Source organism: Miniopterus schreibersii (genome assembly GCF_964146895.1).
Source record: "Miniopterus schreibersii genome assembly, chromosome: 12".
NCBI lineage: Eukaryota > Metazoa > Chordata > Mammalia > Chiroptera > Miniopteridae > Miniopterus > Miniopterus schreibersii.
This window is the reverse complement of record NC_138112.1, coordinates 39,682,198-39,706,642: the sequence shown is the minus strand read 5'-3', so window position 1 is coordinate 39,706,642 and position 24,445 is coordinate 39,682,198. Positions and strand designations below refer to the sequence as shown.

Genomic DNA, 24,445 nt, shown 5'->3' with positions numbered 1-24,445 from the left:
GCTCAGTCCCCTCTCCATTCCCAAAAAGAATTCCCTCGGAGCATCTGGAAAATTCTAGACTAGAGCAATGGCCACTTCTATGTGTAACTCCTCTGTCTGAGCTGTAAGCTCCCAGTGCATAGGGCCATGTTTCTGAGCCCAGAGCTCAGCTGGGACCTGGCACAGAGCAGGTGGCCAGAGTCCATCTGTTGGGGAAGACCATCCACTGGGGCCCATATCTGCCCGAGGGAAGCAGCTGGAGGCTGACCAGAGTCAAAATTCCTCTCTACCTGTGGATCTGTGAAATAAGTTATATGCTTCCAAAATACAGTGGGACAGGTAATAGAGGACAGACCTTCCCATTTCAAAGGCAAAAAAATAAAGAGCTCACTGGTCTAAATAGGAAACTGAGAGGCTCCCAGGATGGCAGGCCAGGTCTGTCCAGGACACAGGCTGTACCTGGAGCCCTGAGGCCTCACTGAGGTCCTGTCCAGTCCTGAGGTCTTTGCCTTACAGGGAAGGGCTTGACAGTGAAGAAAAGCAGCTCACCTGGCCTCAGAGCAATGGCAGGGCCCACAGACACCCACTCTGTATCCGGACCAAAGGACAAGGCCATGGTATTAACTTCCCATCAGGACAGAGGAGCCAGACACACAGAGACATCCAGTCATGGCAGAGGGGAGTCAGAACAGGGCAGAGGGGTCAGGATGCTGAGAAAGCTGCTATCAGAACTGCCGAATTCCTTCAGTGACTATCTGAGCCTAACAAAAGTGAAGGGGTGGAGCCTTAATGTCTTTTGTCAGTGAATAGAAGCTTAAGTAGCCTAAGAAAAACTGCTCAGGAGAAAAGAAAAGAAAGCTCCTGAAGGTGAATGAGCATGCTTAACTCTTCCCCATCTAATCATGGCTTCAGTGACTCCTAATAACAGACATTTGTTTAAAGCTTTCAACTTCAGAAATTATTTTCACACGTCAGGTCTCTCACTCCCACCAAAACATCCCAGGTCAGGCTGTTCTGAATTACCAGCCAGTTAAGCTGAGACCAGTGGGGGCCAAGGTCAATCAGAGTTGATGGAAGTGCCTTAGCTTGGGTGCTGGCTGGCAGCACCGGGTGGCAGCAGGGGACAAATGCAATATTTCTTGCTTAGCATCTTTTCCCCACTGTACCAGGTTAGTGAGTTGAATGCACTGGGTGTTCATTCCCAGCCACTCCCTGCTGGATGAGCTCCAAAGAGCCCTAAGAACATTTGTGCTGGAGCCCAGCTCTCCAGAACCCACTGGCTGCTATCTGGCCTTCCACTTAAAACCCAGTCCAGCTCTTGTCACATGTCACTTCACCAGCCTCCTTTGGCATATCCAAACCCAGACGCTTCCACTTAAGCACTTACCCGAAAAGCTCAGGCCCTTCTCACCAAACCACAGCCCTTTAAACAGATCCCAAACAGCTCTGCTCTGCCACCAGCATATAATAATAGCAGGGGACTCAGTCACACAGCTGAACCCGCCCTTGCCACCCTCCACCCCCCTTCAAAAAATGCAAGGAACAGCAGCACCAGGCACTGATACCTCACCTCCAGGCACCATGAGACCAGACTTCCTCCCAGGTTAGCCAGCCTCCAGACTCAGGAGCAGAAGTGACATCCTGCCTCCTACTTGAAATGACAAGCTTCTTAAGAGAAAGAAACACCACCCCAAAGCCCTGAGCATGAGATACCCCAAGACCAGCCCACAAGGAGGAGCATGTCTGGCCAGGAAATGGGTGCCAGGGCTCACACCCAAACAGCACATCTGACCTGGGCTTAAGGAACAGTGAAGAGCTGATGTGGGGTTTCCCTCATAGTCTTTGTTTAATATTTTTAAACACTTGCTTCGCCTTCCTCTGCCTATTCTCACCTCCCATTTCTGTTCTTGACATTCTGCCCCCAAGCTGGTCCTTTTCCCTAATTTGGGGGTTTACTGTGGTAAAGAGGCGACAACAATCTCAGTAACCAAGGCATGGGCCTTAACTCAGGCCTGCTGAGGAATGGTTCGGGCAGGTCTCAAAAGACGGAGGATGTAGGTGCTCCAGCAAGGAGCGGGATGGGAGATGAGATGAGTGGCAGGAATCAGTGCCTTCAGAAGAGCGAGATGGGGAGCCAGACAGTGTCCATGTAGTTCATCTTCAAGGGGACCCTGCCCACTGCCAACCCCCTTTGACTCTGTTATAAGATAGTATTTTACTTGAAAAAAAGATACATATAACAGAAAAGAATTGTCACAAAAATGCATGACCCACAAATATCAATCTATTATTTTTTTTTTTTAGATCTGTTTATCCATTTAACAAAAACTATTTGCCCCCTATTATCAGTAAAAACAAGACAAAACAAAACAAAAACCCTATGCTAGTAGATGCTATGCGGAGGGAAAAAAAGAATGTTAAGACTAAGTTATTTATCTACCAAGAGCCAAAAATCTTTCATCTCTCACCTATGTCAATTAGAACTTAAAGGCAATGTGTAGAATTGGGCCTTTATCTGGGATCCATGAGCCAAAGCCAACAAACTTTGGCTTTTTCCAAGTTAGACTTCAGAAATTCATAAATTAACTAATGATCTAATTTTGAAGCAGTCACGGTATTCCTTTGTGAGAAGAAAAGCATCATTTCCCTGAAATTCCCATCATCTCTAAAATTAAGTTCAGATGGCACATAGCTGCTAATATCTCTACAATGTCACTAGCTCAATGAACAAGGAACTTGCAAAACATCACAGACAGTTAGTTTCAAAGACAAGCTGAGTTTCAAAAGTCGACCATTTGCTGATCATTTCATGGATAATGTCTCACCTCGTCATCCACTCATTCAAGAGGACAAATATTCTAGGGGAAGATTGCGGGTGCCAGGCACCACAGAGGCCCTGGGGATCCTGAGGGAGAAAGACACATGCATGGCTACAACCCAGCACAATGTGCACACCCGAGAGGGAAGCTCAGCACACTCAGGGCAGGGCAGCAGGGGGAAGGAGCGACAGAGCAGGCAATCCTACAAGGCTTCGCGGAGCAAGCGAGACTTCTCCAGATTGACAGCAGGCAGAAACGCATTGCAAGAGGGGCCAAGAACATATCCCACGGTATGCAAGAGTCTTGGCTGGGAGGAGTTGTGCATGTAGCTCTGTGTGGTCAGAGAACTGGGAAAGAATGGCAGCAAATGAGGCAGGGGCCAGCTTGTGAAGGGTCCCTCCCCTCATTTCACCTGTTATCCACTGGGCAACAGGGAACCATTGAAGGGAGCTATGTGGAAGCTGCTATTCTCTGGCAATAGTGTAGAAGGATGCAAGGACCTGAGGGAAGGACCCTTTTCAGAGGAGCTTGCAGGGCTCTTGGTACTCCCCTTCTCTGAGTGTAACCAGGCTAACAGCAGCCTGTGCCCTGCACCTGTCTACCTCAGGAACCCTGTGGCACCCTCTCACACTCTCTTTCACCACCCCCTCGTTCTGGACGGACAGGATGGGGCCTCTCTACCCCAGGCCCCATCAGCCCTGTGCAGTCAGCATGCAGGGGCATCCCCTGAAACCCTGCCTACCTCTCTCCAACCACCTCCCCAGCTCTCACTGAACCTGCTCCCCAGCTCACTCGGCCTCTCCGGTCACAACTTGCCCTGACTCCACCCCCCCCACCCCCCACCCCCCACCCCCGCCTTGGGGAGGCAAGCTCAGGTGTCTTCTTCCTTCTGCTCCAGGATGCTTAACAATGCACACAGCTCCCTCGACACTGTGCACCCAGACCTTTCATCTCATGTTTCCTTCTTATCGGACTCCTCCTCCATAAACTGCCGTGTATCTTTCCCACAATTCCTTCTCTTCACCACAAATTTCCTCTCCCCTCTCTGATCCCCTAATCTCTCATCACTGAGGTCCAATCTCTCAACTGCCCCCTCTCTAAGCTGAATCTGCACCTCTCCCCCTCTCCTGCTCCTTCCTCTCAACCCACAAATATTAAAGCCTCAGCTACTCTAAAGCCCTTCCTTTGGCCCTACACCCCTGGCTATCATTTCATGTTTCACCTCCTACTCTCTGACACCCGTATGATGATAGTTCCACCCACGTAGGTGGCCGCTGCTCTCCCATCTACTGAGCTACTTCAGTTCTTACTTCTTGAGAGGCAGTCTAGGGTGGGCTTAAAGCACAGCCGGAGGGTCAGGCTGCCTGGGTGAGAACCCCATCTGACATCACTCGCAATGTGTCCTAGGGCAAGTCACTTCCCCTCTGTGCCTCAGCTTCCTCATACAAGGTGAGGAGAATAAAAGTACTCAACCCAGAGGTGGTGGCAAAGGTTAAATGAATTAATAAGTGAAGCACCGAGGCCAGCAGTCAGTCAGTGTTGGCTGGGGTTGCTTTCCGTGGCATCTCATCAGTGCCGGAACCCTGGAGATAGTCTCCTTCTTTGGCATTTGGAACAAAGCGCTCGCTTTCTGGGTTCCTCCAGATGCTCCTCCTCCACTAAATGTCCTACCTCAGCTTCTGCTCACTGTCCTGGGGCAGATTCTGTGCTCAGTCCCTCCTTTTTTCCTTCTATCTCCTTGGACAATATATATTTCATCTCCATGCTCATGATTCATAAAACTAGACTGATTGTGAGCTCCAGACCAAACTATCCAAATACCCATCAGCTTACTGACTATCCCTACCAGCCCCTGAGATGCAGCATTCTCAGAAACTCTCGGCATGGTCCTGCCCTTGCTTGGTAGCTCCTACGGCCTCCTCGAACTGTACCCTGCATGCCATGACCCCTCCCACACCTTCCAAGAGTGGACAGGTCCCCGTGGACGGCTCCCTGCAAGGTGGCTCTTCTCCATCTCACCCTTTCCCCTCCAGCTGCCCCAGCCTGAGTTCAGGTATTCAGAACCATTAAGGGCCTCCTCTCACCTGAGCAATACCTGGCTTCTCCCAAAGCAGTCCAAACTCATGATTTGGCATTCAAGGCATTTCTTACCTGACCCCAAACTGCCCTGGACTCGTGATGGTAATAACAGCTGCCATTTAGTGAACACTCTCCCTGCACTGACTCAAGGGTTTATATGTATCACACATCATATGTCAATACTCACAACTGCTATTCAAATTTTACAGCCCAGGACTCTGAAGCTAGGAGATGTTAAGTAACTTAGTCAAATCACACATCCAAGAAGTAGAGACGGGATATAAACCCAGACTGTCTGGCTCCAAGGTTATGTTCTTAACCACTAGGCAGCACTTCCTCAGCAAGCCTGGCTACTCCAACCACAGGAGCGCATTCTCGTTTTGCTGGGCCTTCCTCACGCTGTCCCCACAAGCTAAAGGTCTTTTCTCCAGTCTGTCCAGCGAAACTAATTTTTCAACTCCCAGGTGATTCTCCTTCCTCTATGACAGCATCCCCACCCCCACCTGTCCAAGAAAACCCCTGCTGAGACGCACAACGCATGCTCACACTTTCATTTAATTTGTTTCACAGTGCCACGGGGCTATCCAATGGGAGGACACTGACATTCCCTTTCCAGGACTCCCTCACCTGGGGGCAGCAAGTATGATTGGTGGGAATGAGTGAAGGAACTGAGCATATGCAGCCTCGCCCCATCCCTCCCTCTCTCCCAAGCTGCTTTGCCAGGAGGAGGCCTGCATTCACCTAGGTCCCTGATAGAGGCAGGTATGCTAACTCAGCAAAGGATGCATTGGGAACCCTACTGGCCACATTCTTGAGCATCTTTATAGCCCTGGAGCAGATATTTTGGTCTCCATCTGTTTGATTCCCAGTCTTATTTTTTAATCGGCACCAAACTCTGGAGGCATTTAAGTGGTATAAATAATTACCACATCCCCCACCAATCTGTGTCACTCTCAGTAAAAGAAGAACTGGTCAGTGTTGCTCTGTGTGTCACACTGGTGACCAATAAGGAATCTCTGGGGGTCGGGTACTGATCACTAGCAAGGAAGCCCTGCAGCATCCTGAGAGAGTGCCCTACCATCCACATGGCGCCTCTGTCTGGGAGCCCGGCTCCCCAGCAACCTGCACATGACCCTGTAATTCACTTTCCCAGGTAGGGTAATGCCAGGAAGACTGTCTAGGAGGGCAGGCGGTTGTGTTGTGGCCACTGGACAATGCCTGCCAAAGTGAATTAGTCCACTGGTGTCTGGTTTATAGATTAGCCTTGTCAGTTTGGTAGCATGAATCAGGCTCCCAGGCCACAAGCACCCTTCAATGAACAGATAAGGAGGGTGTCTGATCCTGCCCTCCCAAGCAGTCTTTACGTCTAGTCTCTGCTCTGTCCACACTCACCTGCCCCATGGCAGAGAGATCCTTACCCTGCTGACAGGAACCTGCTGGCAGTGTGTATCATCAACCCCTTCAAAGAACACGCCCTTCAAGGAGAACTAGCATGATCTTCCTACTCACAGCAGAGAACACACACATACACACATACACACACACACACACACACACAGATTTACCTCCAGGGAGGAACAAATGGACATCAAGTCATTTCACTTCCTCAACCTGAAGATAGACAGATTCAGAGAAATGCTTCAAATGTAACCTCAACCTGAATACTTCCAAAAAGTTTCATCTCAGAAACTACCACCTAAAAGATATAACCAGCTAGGAGTCATTCTTGAAGCTGGGTAATGGGTAATGCGACTAATTATACCTTCCTTCTACTTTCATGTATGCTTGAATTTTTTATAGTAGAAGATTAAACATACACCCCACTTAGGAAGCTAGGCTTTCCCAGAGGGAGGCACAGGATCCCACCTTCCCTTGCCAGGGGCCAGCAGAACTGAGATTTGAATCTAAATTCCTGATGAATCATACAGTGTTCTTTCCATAGTGCCATTCAGACTCCCTGAAGGTCCTAACATCTAACCGCACTCTCACCTCACTACCCTTCAGACCCTCATCGTCTCTTACGTGGATGGCCTGTGCTGCCTCCTTTTGGCTTATTCTAGTTGACTTTTCTTCGACCCATCTCTTTCCCAGTGCAAACAGGATACATTCCATAAAGCTCATGACATTATTCTTCGGCTCCCAAATTTCCATGGCTCCCCACTGTTTCAAGGAACAAACTTCTCCAACAAGACCCACCCTCCCAGCTGCACGTCTCACCGTACTCTCAGGTCCAGTCACAATGGGCAACTTCCTAATCCCTAAATCAGAAAGATCTCCCTGTTTTCTCTTTTTCCTCTGTTTGGGATGCTTTTCTCCACCTAAACTTTCAAATCCCACCCCTTCTAAGGCTTTATCCAAATGCGCCAAACCCAGGAAACCTTTTCTGACACCACCACCCCCAGTGCCTGAAGGTGCTGGATGCCTCCACTCTGCTCCTGCCATTCCCAGTACCCACCTTTATCACCTCCCGGTGCTGTTTATACGATTCCTCGATCTGTATGTCTCCCCTCCTAAATTACGAAGCCTGAGGGCAAGGAGTATGTGCTATTTACCTTTCTATCCTCTGAGCCCAGCAACGAACCTGACACAGGTGGACACTCGGTAAATGTAGCCCGACATAAGTGTTAAAGGTGTGTATATCTGAGTGGCAAGAACAGGGAGAAGAGGAAAGAGGGAGGAGTGAGAGAGGGAGATGGTCAGCCTCCTGAAATAAGGGGAGTTGTCCATAGCAGCCTCTCTGACCTCACTCTCTCCATACCTGAGGCCCCTCTCTTTGCAGCCTGACACTCAGAGGTGAAGGCAGCTCTACCATAAGAGGCACTTGGCCGTGCTTGGGCCTGGCATGAGCAAGAGACATAAGAGATGAATGCAATTACACTCCCAAAGGACCAACAGCAGAGGATGTAGCTGCCCCGACAGATGATAAAACCAGGCTTTTCTCTTCACTCTATTATTTTAGGATGCTAAGCAACAAGGGGGAAAAAATCAGATCTGAATTGGCAAGTTCACTCTATCATCTAGAGTGCTCAGGGGTCTCCTGCATAACCTTAGCCTGCAGCCAGCTACCTCCTACAAGCCCCTCGAGCTGCCGGGGGAGGAGCACAGCTCGGGATTTGGCAGGCTCTGGGCAAATAGTAATTGAATTCGTCAAAATTTATTCTGTATTCTGAACATTCATTTCAACATTTGTTAAACATTTTAATTCTGAATCAATGCAATAGTTTTTCTTTTACATTAAAAAAAAAAAAAGTTTAAACCAGTAGGAGACCAAAAGATTTCCTTCAAGACAGGCTGTGTGCGCTGGCAAAACAACCCCCCTCCTGCCTCGGTTAGAGAAGGGGCTTCCCCTGCAGGCCTAGGCTGGGTGTTGTTAGCAGGGTATTAGCAGCTCTGTCTTCACTGGAGGGCCGAGGGACACATGGGAGCAGATAAAGACACCACACAGAACCCACTGCTGCCAGAGAGCCCAGACTACAGGGGAACAGCTCTGCCTGGACTTCCTTGAGCTGAGCCTTTAGACAAGGTCAATCAAGCCTCCTCCACTGGCTGGGTCCCCTCCCTCTACTGGTCCCTCAGCAGGACCAGCGGTGAGTGCCTCTCCATCCCTCACCATGACACTGAGCCTTGTCCAAAGAGGATTTTGGAAATATCCTGTTATGAGCTAAATTATGTCCCCCTTCCCCAAATTCATATGTTTAAGTCCTAATCCCCAGTACCTCAGAATATGATTGTATTTAGAAATAAGATCTTTAAAGAGGTAATTAAGTTAACATGAGGTCATTAGGGTGGGGCCAAATCCAATATGAGTGGTATCCCTGTAAGGACACAGATGGGTACAGGGAAGACCATGGGAAGACACAGGGAGTAGATGGCCATCTAGAAGTCAAGGAGAGGAGCCTCAGAAAAGAACCAACCCTGTCAACACCTTGATCTTGATCTTCTAGCCTCCAGAATTGTGAGAACATACATTTCTGTTGTTTAATCCACCCAGACTGTGGTACTTTGTTATGGCAGCCCTAGCAAACTAACACACACCCCGTCTGACCTTGGACACACGGCAAGACTATATCAGAGGAAGGTACAACTGTCCAGAGCCTTGGGCCACTGTTCTCACCTACGGGGGCCCTTTCCCTCTCAATCTAAGGGAGACTTTGCTTCACAACTTCAAACTGTAAACAACACCCAGGCATGGACAATTCCTAAGAGTCCTATATTTTCTTTGTAAGTCAGCTCTGAGGCAGTTGCACCTGGGGATCAGACTTCAGCATGTCCCAAGGAGGAAGCCCTAGGACCCCTCGACCTGACCAGCTGTCAAACTGCATTCAAGGAGCCAAGAGCCCTGGGCCCAGCCCTCTTCTCTTCAAGCCAAGTCAACAAACTCCTGAGTATGCTGGGGAGGGAGGGGTGGACAGGGTTGGGCCACTACCCTCAGCTCACCAGTCATAAGACACTTGCCACAGGGATCACTTCCCTCCCCTAAGAGCACTTAGACCAGAGAGAGGTTGAGGGACTTACCCAGGAAAAGTGATCCAGGAATCTCCCATTTGTACACAAACTCCTGCAGATCAAAGAGAAGCTGGCTGGAGGATTACACTGCTCTAGGTCTCCCCTCCCTGGAGCTGAGAGGTCTTGCTCCTGGAAGTCTGTCAGTCTGTCCTCAGAGGATGAAAACCTCTGCAGAATCTCCTGGAGGCCTCTCTCCCTTTTCTCACCTCTTTTTGTCCATAAAGCTGGGCCATATTTTCCCATAGGATAACCCCTAAAGTTCCTGACTCAAAGTGAAAGGTGTAGACGCCTATGTGATTCAAAAGGGTCACAGAAGGAGGAAGGCAGTACTGATACCAGGGTCCCCACACCCCGCCCAGTCCTACCCAAGCCTTCTGTGACTCCTTTCTCATTCACTCCCCAGAAGGAGAGGAAGGGCAATAGAAAGAGTCCAAGCTTTGGAGTCAAACCAACTTGAGTTTAAACCCTGGCTCTACTACTTGGAGCTGGGTTAGTTTTTGACCTTGGGTAATACATATTAACCTCTCAGGTTACTATGTAATAGAGATAAGAACACCTGCCCCACACAGGACTGGTCAGAGGGTTTGGAGGGAGGAGGGAGTAAACGACCCGCTCAGTGCCTGGCCAGTAAATATGCAACACTGGCTGGCCTCTCCTCTCTCGGAGAACAGCTCCCTAACTGCACTATTCCAGAAGGTAGATTTAGCCAAGACCAAGACCTCTTATCAGGGCCCAAATGTTGAGATCAGGGGGAAAAATAATATGACTTTGAAAAGTTGCCAAATCTCCTGGAGCTGGCCCCTGATTAGGCAGATCTGAGGGGAAACCACAGTGCACATGCTCTGAGCTTTCTGTCTTTCTCTAGCAGCATCTGCGAGGAAGGCCGGGCACCAGGCTCTTACGGCCCCCTCCTCAGTCACTCCACCAGTCTCCCCAGTCTCCCCTGGCCTTGGGACAGTGAGCAGGGGCTGTCTGAGGGCAGGCTCCTGGCATAGAAATTGTAGCTGGAGAGATGGATCTGGGAGACCCCAAACATGGAGGGCTGTAGCTGATGCTGGGCTCTAGGGTTTGGGGAGAGGACCGGCCAGATCCTGACATGGTGAAAGGCTTCAGCCTGGGAGCAGGTGTCCAGCCCAGCACTTGCCACAGGAGGCCCGCTGAACTCAGAGGTAGCCTTGAGAGATGACAGCCACGTTGTACTTGTGACTCAGAGAGGCCCCACAATTGCTCCTAGTGGACATCACACTTCTATAGTACACCTGGAGTTACTGAGGAAAGGTTCCCACACTCGGTGTGGGAACAGAGATGCTGTGAGATGTGTGTGTCTCAGAGTCCCACTCATGAATGCCACCCTCATTCAATTGTCACTAGGTTTATTTAAAATTTTCTTTCAAATATACTTAATCATGACATTAATGGACTGGATTTGTGACCCTGGAGTAGCTCTTGTGTTTCCAAAGTGCTCATGATTAGTAGGTGGGACATGGAGGTAGAGCTTTGTCCCACCTGAAGTCCCCTGAGTCACTGCAGCCCTAATACTAACTAGGGAGCCTCCCAGCTTCCTTAGGTCTTAGGCTTTCTCTCTGGGCTGAGGAAAACTTTCCCATTAGGAAGCTTGGGGGAGCCCAGGTCCCCCCTGAGGATAGGAGCAAGGTGTAGGTGCCGGGGCTGGATCTGGATTGAGCTCCAGGAGGGAGGCCAGGCTGGACAGAGGCTAGGGCCCTGGGCAGACCTGTTCAACAATAAGAACTAGCTGGCTCTAAGGACATACCCCAACATCAGCAGGCAGCCGCCACCAGCACCCACTTGCTCAGAGCCTGAACATGTTACCATAAAAACAATGCTCTCCTTTCACGCAGGTATCCCAGCACCCACTCCACACCCCTGCATGGCAGACTCCCAGCTAATGCCTGCGGAATGGTGTTGGCTGCTCCTCTCCACCCCCACAGCAGGTTTCTCTGATTCCCATCCCCCACCTCGCCTTCCCACCCACTCCAGGGCACCATCTTGCTTACCATTCCTCCCTGGCTGACACCCTGGGGTCCCCAACAGGTGAGATAGGTTGTAACTTCTTAGTAACGATAAAGTAGCTAATGCAAAGAATGTTTTTGTTTAAATTAGAGAAGATTATGGATTATCTTGTCCCATTCTACTATACTTTCTTTTATTATTATTATTATTATTATTTAATTATTGATTTCAGAGAGAGGAGGGGAGAGGGAGAGAGAGTTAGAAACATCAATGATGAGAATCATTGATCAGCTGCCTCCTGCATGCCCCTTGTTGGGGATCGAGCCCGCGACCCGGGGAATGTGCCCTGATTGGGAATCGAACTGTAATCTTCTGGTTCATGGGTCGATGCTCAACCACGGAGCCATGCTGGCCGGGTTCTACTATACTTTCTTCAATGGGACAGAAAATAGAGGGATTCAGGCAGGAAATCAGCAACTGCCTATGCTCCTCAGGGAGTAACAGTTTCTATGACGCCATGAGCAACCATGCAACTTCCTACTATATTCATGATGTACTTCCAAATACACATATGTGTGTATACGCATATATTTACTGGGGCCAGGCGTGCGTTGCAACAATCTAGGGGTGTCCACCAAATGCTTCTCAAAGGTTAATGTCTGACGTGTGCACACCGACCATCTTCCTGCCTCAGCATGAAGAGCTCATCTTCACAGCAAACTTAAAATGAAATAATCTGGACTCTCAACGTGGTGGCTGGATAGGGTGAAAAGAACATGGGTTTAGGGACCAGGTAGGCTGTGCAAAAATCTTATTTCAGCCAATCACCAAATAAGGAACCATGGGAGAGTCACTTATCCTGGATCAGTTTCCTCCTTGGTTAAAGCCCAGAAAGCTCCTGTGATACGTGAGCACAGAAAGCTCTGTGCTCAGTGCCTGATGCATGGTGGGTCCTTAATAGATGATCGCTTCAGTCCCTGGCTGCCTATTTAACCTCACTCACTCCTCAGTTCCAGCCAAACCAAACCACTGGCTGTTTTCCACGTATGCCCCATAATTTACCATCCCGACGCTTTTCCTTGTGCACTGCTGCTCCCTCCGCTAGAAATGCCCTTCATCCCCAGAGAAAGGGATGTCTCCGGTCCTGTCTTTCCTTTAAGACACACATCGAATGCCGCCTCCTCAGCAAGCCAGGTGTCCTAACCCCTCCTTTCTATGAATGTTCACTGTGCTTTCTCCCAGTTACTACTGCCTATTTTGAGCAAGGGGTACAGTCCTTAAATTTCACCCAGGCAGGGGCATGTTTTATTCATCTCGCATTCCCACCAACACAGTATTCAGCGCAGAGGATGGTCAAAAACCATTTGGTGACTGAAATAAACAATGAAGTCATCAATCTATTGACTCAAGAGTACTTAAGAATTATGCTCTACCCCTGCTCCTGAAAGGGTGAGCATTTCCCTAGATCCAGTGGCGAATTCTGACTTTGGGGCTTCCGTGGCCTCCTTTCCTACCGCTGTCCCAGGCTCCCTTCCCTGCCACCAGGGGCCAGGGTGGCGCGCCCCTCAGGCATCCACGCTGCTTAACCACAGCACTCTCCACCCTCCATCCATGCGCCCCACCCAAACCTCAGCCCACGTGAATAAGGCCCTGCTGCCCACAGCCCTTCCCCGCCTCCTCTCGGGGCGAGGAGCTTGCTCTGGGGCCGAGGCTGCAGACAGTCGGAACTCCCAGCATCTTGGATGCTGTGAGCCCACTGCCCCAGACCACATGGCCCTAGTTCTCAAAATCTTCGGGGGGGGGGGGCATGAGTCTGTAAGAGCCTTCATGCCCCAGTCAGGTAGCTGGGCCAAGGTGGGCATCAGCAGAAAATACACACAGCACAATCACTTCCTTGGGATCACAGCCTCAGTTTCAGTCCCCAAAGGCATTTCCTCAGAACCTTCCTCTCTCCCAACCCGTTCCTGAGTGGGACTTCAGCCTGTGACTTGGAACAGAGAAGCTCTGCACAGCTTTAAGGTTGCCCTCCTCCCTCACCCCCCATTCCACCCTATATTTGCCAGTCATCCCTGCTCAGAAGCCACCAATTATCCCCCCAAATCCTACAGCACTTTTAGTTAGACCTGTAAGCTTTCAGAAAACTCTGCCTCCCCTGGTATATCACAACCTTCTCTCTAGTCAATACTGCTTGGACAATACCCTCTCCCAGTAGACTCCAATGCATGCTCTAAGACTGCTGCCTGGCCCTAGAGACAAGCTCAAGTTATTTGGAATTTCTTACATTATCTCTAACTGAAATCTACCTCCTCTTTAATTCCCTTTACCTTCCCCACCACAGACCCTCAACTCTGCCCCCTGAGAAACACAGAATACGGCAGCTCCCCCACTCAGCTGAAAATCAAAATCACAGCCTGGTGTCTTCCTATCTTTCCCCAGGTCCTTCCAAAGCTTACAGGGCAGGGACTCCAGCTTTGCAGCATTTAAGGTCCCTCCTCCACCTGCTCCCAAAGTGTGCTGTCCAGGGTACTACCTCCGGGTGTGGCCAGTCTTGGCCAGCGCAGGAAAAGGGGGATCCTCTAGCAAGGACTAACCCAGGATTTCTAGTAATGCAGCCAGGCTAAGCTGCTTTATGTGGGTTTTTCCACGTGGTCAGGTAGGATACTCACACCAATTGATTCCGGAGCCTAAAGGCAGGACTTTGCACTTACCCCTGCCACATCTCATCGAGCTGGTTTGGGCTCTGAACTTTCTGTTTGCTACCCTTGTCTTGAACTTTGGTGACTGGCCATCTGAAACCGGGCTGTTCCCCACCCTGCTGTGCACTTTTGCCTCCTGGGCTTCCTGCTCACCTCTACCGTGGCTGTCCTTTGTGTCACACCTGGAGGCCCAGAGAATGCTACTTCCCCCTGAAACCTCCAGGCTTCCTGAGAAGAGCACGATACTGATAATAAAACCCCTTATTGACTACTTATGATGTGCCAAGCACTGTAGCCAACATTTTCAGTGCACCATCTCATTTAATCTTTACAACAACCAAATAAATAGGCATGTTCCCACTTGACAGATGAGGAACTTAAAGCTCAGAGAGATAGAGACATGCTCAAAGTAGCAACAGCAAGTCTGTGTAGAGCTGGGATTTAAATGGAGGCCTGTCTGATTTAAAGGCCACGCTCTAGAGCTACCAGGGTCCTCAGAGTTCAGGGCAGCCAAGTCTTGGTAGCGGAGAAAACCTGCTGCCTGCCATGCTGGAATGGGGGTGGGGGGTGGGCAGGAGAAGTCAGTTTCCTCGTCTCCAGAGCAGGACAATAATCCTGGCCTGAGGCTTTGTGCAGTTCCAATGAGCCAGCACAGCGAAAACCTAGATGGACACTGGACACGCAGGGGCGTTGTTGTTACCGAGTGAGCAGCCTTGTATTGAAGAACCAGATGTCTTGGCTGGTCGCAGGAAGAGCTTATGTAATAAAATTTTTTCATGACATCTAGTCAAGGTCAGGTGTCAGAGCCAAGAACTATTCCTTTGCTTCAGCAAACCATTGAATTAGAAGAATCTGCCTTTCCCACTCAAATTCAAGTTCCAACTTATCCCCTCCTCCTACTGCAATCCATTTGCCCCACCCCCACCTCCTCTTATCTGTCCTGGTTCCTTACTGAATTTGAGCCAGTGTGCCCAGGACATTGCTGTCACCCCAGGATCCTATCCAATTCAGCACATGTCCACCTCCTTTCCTTTTCAAAAGTGCCCTTAACTGGACCATAAATCAAGTTAAGTCTAATATTCTGGGACCTTAAAAAAATCACTTCACTTCTCTGATGCCTGTTTCTCTCCCATAAACTGGGACTAACACTACTACCTCTTGAGGCAAGCCCTTTGTAAGGCCCACCAACGCTGCAGTTCCACTCTATCCTTCCCTCTGGAGGCAGCTTTCTGAGGGGCCTGTCTACAACTCTGTTGTCTTCATGAAGCAGTCCACCTGGAGCCAGCTATTCATGGAAAACCTCTTCCATTCAGGGGAAATAAGGTCTTCTGTTGGGGGAAGGAAATTTGCCCCTGAAGGGAAAGGAGTTGCCACATTCGCATACAGGGAATAAAGATGACCTGTTTGTGGTCTTCCCAGAATGAGCTGTGGCTTAATTCCTCCAATAGACCTCTAGGCTCCCACATAACTCTCTCTCTCTCTCTCTCTCTCTCTCTCTCACACACACACACACACACATACACACACAGGTTGTCAACCCAAGGAGTTCTTCCTGGAAGGGATCTCTGGGTCTTTCTGCCAGAAGCAGATACGAGAATTTTGCTAAGACCTCTTGGGACACCCCAGGACAATCACAGGAGTGGCTCCCCAGGCCAGAGTAGTCCCTGCCCAACTACATCTAACTGGCATATTCCATCCATGCTCACAAGTCACTGTAGATTTATGTCTTTACCCAGGAGTCAGGGCAGGAGTTCTGACTATGCTACTAAAACACACTCCTAGTGCCCAGCAAGCACTGGCATTCTCTAAGCAGGCACAGCAACCCTGAGACTTGGATCACCTCCTCCCATGCGCCCGTCCTCAAGGAGGGAATAGTTACAGGTGGGTTTGGTTCCAGGCCACCCCAATAAAGTATCGCAATAAAGCTAGTTGTAATCTTTTGGGGGTGAAGGGTCTGCCTTCAAAAACACAACATCTGTGAAGCACAATAAAGCAAAGCTCAATAAAGCAAGGTATGCCTGTGTGCCCGATTCAGAGCCACCTGGGGACGCTGCAGCAGCTGCAGGCCAGGGGCGAGGCCGGGAAAGAGGCCGGGGGAGAGCCCAGGACCCGATCAATTCCCCATAGCTTCACCTGGGCTAACAGTCTCTTCCTGGAGATTTGTTAGTAGGCCCTCCATACACTCACCTCTGCATAAGTCCTTCCTGAGACATGGACAACCCAAATCTCAAATCTGCACTCTACCGCTATCCCTGATACTTTAGTATGGGTGAACAGGCTCGTGCATACATCCTAGTCTTAGTAAACACACACACATGCACACACACACAGGAAAACTCAAAACAGGATGGAGCAGAAACTCACCAGACCCAGTTACATAGCGAAAAGAGACAAGAGGCTTAAGTTTTTGCTTGAAGTCAAATCCCAGCATCACTTGTCTTTTTATTTGGCAATTACCACATGCCCAGCAATAATCTAAATGTTTTACATACATTAGCCCAGCTCTGCCTTATCAAACTAGGGTGAATACTGTGCCCTGGCAAAGGCAGGGCTCATCGCCTAGGAGGCTGGAGGCTGAAGAGCCAGGCTGGGCAGAGTGGCATGGAAGGAAGGGGTTGGGAGGGGTTAGGAGGGGAGGAAATCCAGCCTTAGGCCACTGAGTCTCTTGGCAGCTGTACAGATTCTAGATAAGGTCCTCTCTCCTCATCTGACAGCCTTGGCCCTCCCCCAATCATCTGGATATCTGATACTGGGCCTACACACAGGCCCCTGCTTGGAGGTCCTCAGGGCCGTTTCCCCAGATAGGCACCACCCCCCCCCATTGCCCCCACTCCAACACTACACACACAACTTCTCTTGACTGGCTGGATGTGTTCCTAAAGTTTGGATCTTGGAATACATCTTTCCATAGAAGTGATAGATTGGTGGTTCCAGTCCCAGAAAAACCATTTAATGCACATCCACCCACACTGAGCACTAATAAATATGAGTGCCCGATACCATAAAAACTCTCCCCACTTCCCATCAGCCCACAGGACAGAAAGGAGGACTCCTGAGCCTTCACACCCCCACTGGCACTGGTTGCCAGCAGACACTTCCCCTCTGAGTCCTTGACCTATAAGACTCTAGCCTTAGCGGTCCTGCAGGCTGAATTCACCCCAACCCTGGTCTCTTTCCCATTTGTCATTGCTTAATGGAATCTCCATCTGGACCTTCTGGCAACTCTCCTCTGGCCAAACCCACTGTGCTCCAAGGGATAGAGCCCCATGCCAGAGGACCAGGAGGCCCGGTTCTCTCACCAGCAGCTGAGCCTCCTTTTGGGCTTCACCGCTCTCCTGAGTAAAAATATAAGGGGCATGCAAGAAACTATCCATGGCTCCCTCCTGACTCCAAAGGGAATCAAATACCCTCGTTTGCCTTCCCCCTTCCGTGCTCCTCCTGGCTCTCATGCTGCTAACAATGCCTCCTTCTTCTCCCAGCCAACGAGCACAAAATGTCAGTGTCCAATCTGACCCTTTTCTCCCTCCCTCAAATCCAATAAGTCACCAAATCCTGCAGGACTTCTTGGCAAGCTCACTCACTGCTGTTCCCTCCTCTCCATCCCCACTGCCATTCCCTCTGATTTAGGCCCTAATCTGCTTCAGCGGGTTAGTCCAACAGTGCATTCTCACAAGCACTTCCTCCCTCCCTCCAACCTGCCCTTCCCAGCACGGCATCCTTCTCAAAGCACAGTTTTTCATGTCTTTTCCATACTCAAAGGCCTTCTATGTTGTCAGAATAAAACTTAAATTCTTCACTTCAACTTTCAAGGCCTTCTATGATCTCTCCATAGCCTAAGACTATACCTTCACCTCTCTGGATGTCCCCTCCCCACCTCACTATGACTCTAGCCATGTGGGCCACTCCTCGTTGGGCTTGTCCCAGTCTGATGTACTGCTCTGGTTCCTTCCCTCATCTCCTACACAAAATAATCTGACCCTTTCTCCTTTACTGAGGCAAACCATGCAAAACCAGCTAGCTCAAGGCTCCTGTCTGCCACAAGCTCTTCCTAACATCTGCCATGGGTAGTGCCCACAAGGGCTGATGCAGCCCTAGAGCAGCTCAGAGTTTGCAAGGCGGGTGGACAGAGATATGCAAATAAGTGCCTAAATACTGCAACAGAGATCTGTGCTTGATGCTATACATAAGTAATATCAGAGAGAAGAGTAAACATGACTTGGGGATGGGGAAAGGAGAAGTGTTTCAAGAGTTTGATCTGTGTTAATCTGAAGGATTAATAAAAGTTCATTCATCTCACAGAGCAGAGACCAAAGGGCCTTTCAGGAAGAGGAAATAGTGTATGCAAAGGCAAAGAGGCAAGAAGGATAGACGCTGTTGAGCTACTCAGTTTGCGGAACAGTGGAGATGCAGCTGGTGAGCTAAATTATTGCCAGCCTCCACAGAGCCCTGAATGCCGCACAAGGATGTTATACTTTATCCTTTCAGAAAGGCAATCCTATCCCATCTGTGTCTAGATCTTCTTTCTACAGATGTGTTACAGAAGTCAAGATTACTATACAACAGGAAATGGTGATTAAAAGCCTTGTGCACAATGAATGCTCAGTTGTCAGTGTGCGTAACTGTGTATGTGACATAGGAAATGAAAGTAAGAATTATCAAGGCGCACCCAAGTAAGAATTACCTAGAAGCACTAAACAGATATCATAAATTTCCTGAAGACAAAGCTGAGAGTTAGCAGCCCCCTGGAACTCGAAAGTCCTTGGGGCGATCCAGGTCTAAAGCTAAACAAGCTCTGGGAAAGCACCACCCAGAAGATTATTTACCTGGTGTGTGAGAGATAAGAAGGGACCTCCTGAAGATCCACAAGGTCCGACAAGACCTGGCTTTCAGAGGCTATGAAGGATACAGCCCACCTTTCAGAGGCTACCTGAGCTGAAACCAAAGAATGATGCCAGGAACCATAAAGTGGAACTGATCTGAGGAAGGAGGAAGCAGGAAATATAGTGACTCAGGAAAACACAAAGCTGCCAAACGTTCCAGCTTAGCTGTGCCGACACCAACTGGTGACAGCGTCATATCTTTTTATTTTTCCCGAGTGTCACCTCTTGAATGGGGGTGCCCAGTCTGGGAACTTAACAAATGCTTAAATGCCTCCTAGTGTGTTCATATTAGCTCTTCCTTCTCATATTTTGCAATAGGGAACCCACCAGAGGATTTTAAGCTGGGGAGTGTCATGAACAGATTTGTATTTCAGGAAAAAAAATTTCTGATGGCCTGGCAAAAAAAATAACTTCAAATCTTACCCCAAATGTTAGTCTTAAGTGCGTGCCATTCCTCTTCCAAAGCGGGATTCTCTCAGAATTGTCCTTCCCTCCTCACTTGATCTGTGCAATCAGTCCAGAGACTGACACGGCTTACTCCCTAGCCACCTGTCTTTAGATCCGATCCCTTCACAGTCCCTCTGACCTCAAGATCCCACTATCTCAGACCAAATACAAGGCCTAGTCACTTCTATCCTGATTGACTTTCCAGGGTCTTATCTGGGCTCTCTACCCCATGTCTTTGCCCCTGGCCACTGCTTCCCACAGCATTGCCAAGAGTCCCCCACAGCTGTTCCCACCCAGCCTTCATCAGAATCACCTGGGGAAACTTGGTTAAAGCTATCCCAATCCTCCTTAATCTGAATAGTTTAAAAGCTCCCCAGGCAATTCTGAGGCAGAGCCAGGTCTGCAAACTACTGCTCCATCTAAATCCTCATTATAGATAGTGAAGGGATCTCACAACCAGGAACAGGTTAGAAATGCAGAATGTCAGGTCGCACCCTTGATCTAGAGATCAGAATCTGCATTTGAACAAGGTCCCCAGGTGATTTTAAACTTGTCACAGTTGAGAAGCACAGTTCTAAAGTGTAGCCGACCGTTCATCCCACAATGATTGGGTCTGGGAAGTTGGGAGGGTCTAGGGTGAAGGTCCCTGACTTCAAGCTCATAGAAACATCTATCTTTCCCCAGCTTAAGACCCATTATTGGCTCCCATGCTTTCAGACAAAGTCCAAACTTCTGCACCTGGCCTTCACCGCCTGCTGGTTTTTCATCCCTGTCAACTTTATTGTCTACCACTCACCATAAGGGCCCAGCTAGACAACTTGCCACTCCTCAGGGCTAGCTCTCACAGCCCAGGTGACACACTACCCACCTCTGCCTGGAGAAACTCAGGAAATATCCTTTGAGGTCCATTACATACATGTCACCCCCTTCTTGACATTATCCCAGATTTTCCCTGCTCAGCTGAAAGACAGGAATTCCCACAACTCTTTGCTCATACCTCCTTCGTGGCATTTATCTCATTCAGCTTAGTCTTAAAGTTAGCACACTCGCTATAGCTACCCCAGTAAAGAAGGAACCATGATTCTGTTTGTTTCTCCAGTAGCAATAAGCTAGTAACTGGCACATCAACATATCTCAAAGTAATAATAATGTGTTAAATGATCACCCACTTCAAAGTCATTTAAACACGAAATTAAGCAGAATACAAATGGGCTGCTTCTCTTAAGCCCCAAAGAGAAACATAATCTCTAAATCAGATAACATCGTGTGTTTTTCCATATACAAATAATAATCGAAGACTGAACATGCTGAAGATGAATTAATTATGTTTACAGCTAATTATCTTTCTGTAGTTGGGTATTTAACCTCACAAAATGCAATAAAATTTGGAAACACTTCAGATTTGTATTATAATCAATTAAGGAACTGGGAGAGGAAGGAGATGAAGAGAAAGCCAGAAGTAGACCAAAATTGGAAAGGGAGATGGATCCATACCAAATACCCAGCTGATGTAAATGTAAGAATATAATACTCTGGATTTATTTTTAAAAGGATTAAACACTGACTAGAATGCCTGTTTCGAGCCTACCCAAACTTTGAAAGTTCTGGTCTTTACATATATAATTTTATTTTTATCTGAGGAAAAACTAGGGTCTGGAGTCGAGATGCCAGAAGGGAGAGGAGGCGCCCACTTTCAAGGAGGACCACCCTCTCCCTGCAGTCTACGGGGAGGCAGTGGCTTGAGTTTCACATGCATGTTGCATTTCTGCAATTACAGTCTAGACTTGGCCTCGGCCGAGGCTTTGCATCCGGACACACGCTCTGCCGAACACAGATTGACTTGGGCGAACGGACCGTAAACTTCCCAGCTACCTTGGGCTCTCCAGATGACGCTGCTGCTCCAGCTGACCGAGCAGAGCCCCGACCTACCACACAGAATGAAGGGACCGACCACCCGGCGCATCTCCAGGGACATCCTAGCACCTGTGGGGGCGCAGGCTGTCCCCAGGTCCCGCAGAGCAGGGAGCGGATCCGGAGCAAGTCCATAGAGTAATACCGTCCAACCGGCCAGAGAAGGGGAAGGGGGTCCCCGTGCTCGCGCCTGGGACACGCTCTGGGACCGCGCTGTCACTGACCTCTACTCCGGGGTGGTTCTAGGGTCGGGGGCTCTCGGAGTCCCAGGCAATGCCCCTGCGGGGCTCCCCGACCCACCCGCGCAGCGGGCCTGGGGCTTGGGCAGAGCCCACTGACCTGGGCGCGGGGCTCCTCTCCGGGAGGCTCAGGTGTGCGGGCCGCTCCCGTGTCCCTCCCACCTCCGACCATGAGAGCCGGGAGCCGAGCTGCAGGCCACTGACCCACCGACCAACTGACCGACCAACCAGCGGACCGACCGGCGGCGGCCGGGTCCGGAGCCCACGTGACGGGGGCGGGGACCCACGGGAGGCTCGTCCCGAGGCGCGCGCTCCCCCCGCCTCCCCCCCGGGACCGCCCTCCCGCCACGCCCCCACTCCCTCCGCACCCTCGCGATACGCGGGGACCCGCCCGTCCCAGGTTCCGGTTCCTCAGGGACCCGCCTTGGCAACCCCGCCCCTTCGAACCTGCCTCGGCCCAGGTCCGCCGAGCCCGGCCCCGCCCCCGGGCCGCGCGCCGGCCCCAGGCCCCGCCCCTCCCCGAAGACCACGCCCCCACCTCCCCAGTCTGCACCCGTCTGCACCCTTCCCGCCCCGGCGAGGCTGCCCGACGGTCCCAGCTCTCAGTCCCCTGGGCTTCTCCGGCCCTTCAGCACCATTCCTCGGCGGAAAGAAATGAAAACGGAGAAGCCGAAAGGGAATTTGGGTCGCGAATTGCTAGAGAAGCCATAGGAAATCCGACGAGAGGCACAACCCTTTGGGTGGCTGGACTCCGGACCGGTGTGATTCTGTCCAAATTAAGGTTGGCCAGAGGGAAGCCTCATTCCTTGTCTCTGATCCCTCCGCCCAACCCCCTCCCCTCAGTTGGAAGGCTCTGAGGCACCCTAGGGTCCGGATGCGCTTGAACCCCTCGACCTGGGGTGGAGGTCCCTCTAGTGGTCAGCGCCAACAAGAGGCACCGGCGCCCAGTCCTGTGAACTGCGGAGGACAAGCAGCAGTTCCCTGTGCTCCGGACCAAGCCCCAGTACATAGGCCCAAGAAAAGTTCTGACGGTCTGACCACAGGAATGAATTCTAGAATCTGTGCAGAACCGGGCCCTGAAGACCCAGTCCAAAGCCCTCCCCCGGTGTATGGCCTGAATCCCCTTTGGTTGTACTGCTAGGTTGTTGCCCTGCCTAGGCCTCCAAGGACTAGTTGCTCAGTTCAGCTGATTAAAATCCCTGTGGGCCTCAGATGGCATCGGACACCAGGGGCTCTGGCATAGTCCCCAGCTCTGGCAGGAGTCACCAAGCCCTGGCCTCAGTTTTTTTTTTGTTTTTTTTTTCTCTATGTTCTACAGGCTGGAGGGTTGACAAACTCCACAAGACAAATCTTTTTTCAAATTACCCTGGTGGTCTGAAATTACCAGTGTGCCCAGAAGACTTGTATATGTGAACAGAACTTAAGCCACTCTGGCAAATATGAGACTCTGGCCACTGCAGGAACCCAGCCAGAAGCAGACTAAGGGCAAAGCCAACAGAGGAAGGCTGGGGCCCACAAGAGTTGTGTTACAACAGGACACCCTTCAGTTCTCTTTCACTTCCTTAAAATAGCAGCAGAGAGGCTTTTGTGGATGAGGCTGCCACAGTTCACACAAGTTCATGGGTGTTCCCAAATCCCACATGTTGTTGCCTCAGTGGACCCACTGCCCAGACTCCAGCCCCCCCCCCAAAAATGTTAGTCTGTTCTCAGAACTATGCAATTACTTTTTTAAAAAATCACTTTAAAAAATGGTGTAAGTCACTGGCTCTCGAGCTTATTTGCATGTTGGAACCACTTTGGAGGAGGGGACTTAAAAATGTATCTGGGTCCCACCTCCAGGGGGTCTGATTTGACAATTGGGGGATATGGCCTGGCATTGGGATTTTTGAAAGCTTCTCAGGCGATTCTTTTTTTTAAATTTTTTATTGTTCAAACTATTACAGATGTCCCCTTTTTCCCCCCATTGACCCCTTCCACCCTGCACCCACTCCCTGCCCCAGGCCTTCACCACACTATTGTCTGTGTCCATGGGTTATGCATATATGCATATAAATTCTTTGGTTAATCTCTCCCCACTCACCCTCACCTTCCCTCTGTAAAAGCTCCTCAGGTGATTCTTATATGCAATAAAGTTTAAGAACCATTGGTCTAGGTCATAGGGACTTTAAACCAGACTAAAATCTATCAAAAACCTCAGAGTTAAAAGTGTGATTTACTTAGAAGAAGCCAAAAGTAGCTTATTAACAGGGGCTCCCTGAAGAAAATGTCTTGACCTAAAAGAGTGATTCTAGCTGCAGGAATTTAAGGCACCAGGGTGAGTTGTTAGTCAAAAATGCATCCTACAAAACTATCAATTAAAAGCATATCGCAAATGAAAGTCAACCTTTCCTCTGTGCCTCCATTGAAACTATGTGCCCACGACTAACACATAACTCCACTTGCTAATAACTCCACTCTACCTTCCTCTGTGAGACAGCTCACATTCCTTATCCCTGTGAAATAGGTAATCTTTTACCCATAGCAGGTAATGTCCCCAAACCCCTGGATCGGGTAATATCATCATAGTTATTCATACCTGCCTCATTCCACAATTGATTTGGGCTTTCTATATCACTCTATTAGAACAGTGGTAATTGCACTGTATCCATAGGGTAATTCCTTTCTGCCAAAGATCTACTCAAATGCTACTAGGGAAAAAAACCTCTCTTTACTGCCTATGGCCCCAGCCTGAGCTTGGCAGGGTCTGGAAAACAGCTGCAACTGTACAAAGCAAACCCTCTCATGTGACCAACCTGGAACGACAGAGGCCTCAGCACATGACACAGACTGGCACCACAGCCTGCACTTGTGACCCAGGCCAGGCTGAATTGGACAAACGCGTGGGAAAGATTTTGAAGAAGCCCCTCTGGCCAGGCACA

At 49.9% G+C, this 24,445-nt stretch overlaps 1 protein-coding gene across 2 annotated transcripts in view; it reads right to left on the bottom strand.

Annotated features, from left to right (window-relative positions):
• Positions 1-21,745, bottom strand: part of PPFIBP2 (PPFIA binding protein 2) — a 111,070-nt gene extending 89,325 nt beyond the window's left edge. For both annotated transcript variants that reach the window (XM_081152938.1, XM_081152940.1), the window contains exon 1: positions 21,628-21,745. The gene's annotated coding sequence lies outside the window, so the exon portion shown is untranslated. The remainder of the gene's footprint in view (positions 1-21,627) is intronic.
• Positions 21,746-24,445: the final 2,700 nt, after the last annotated feature.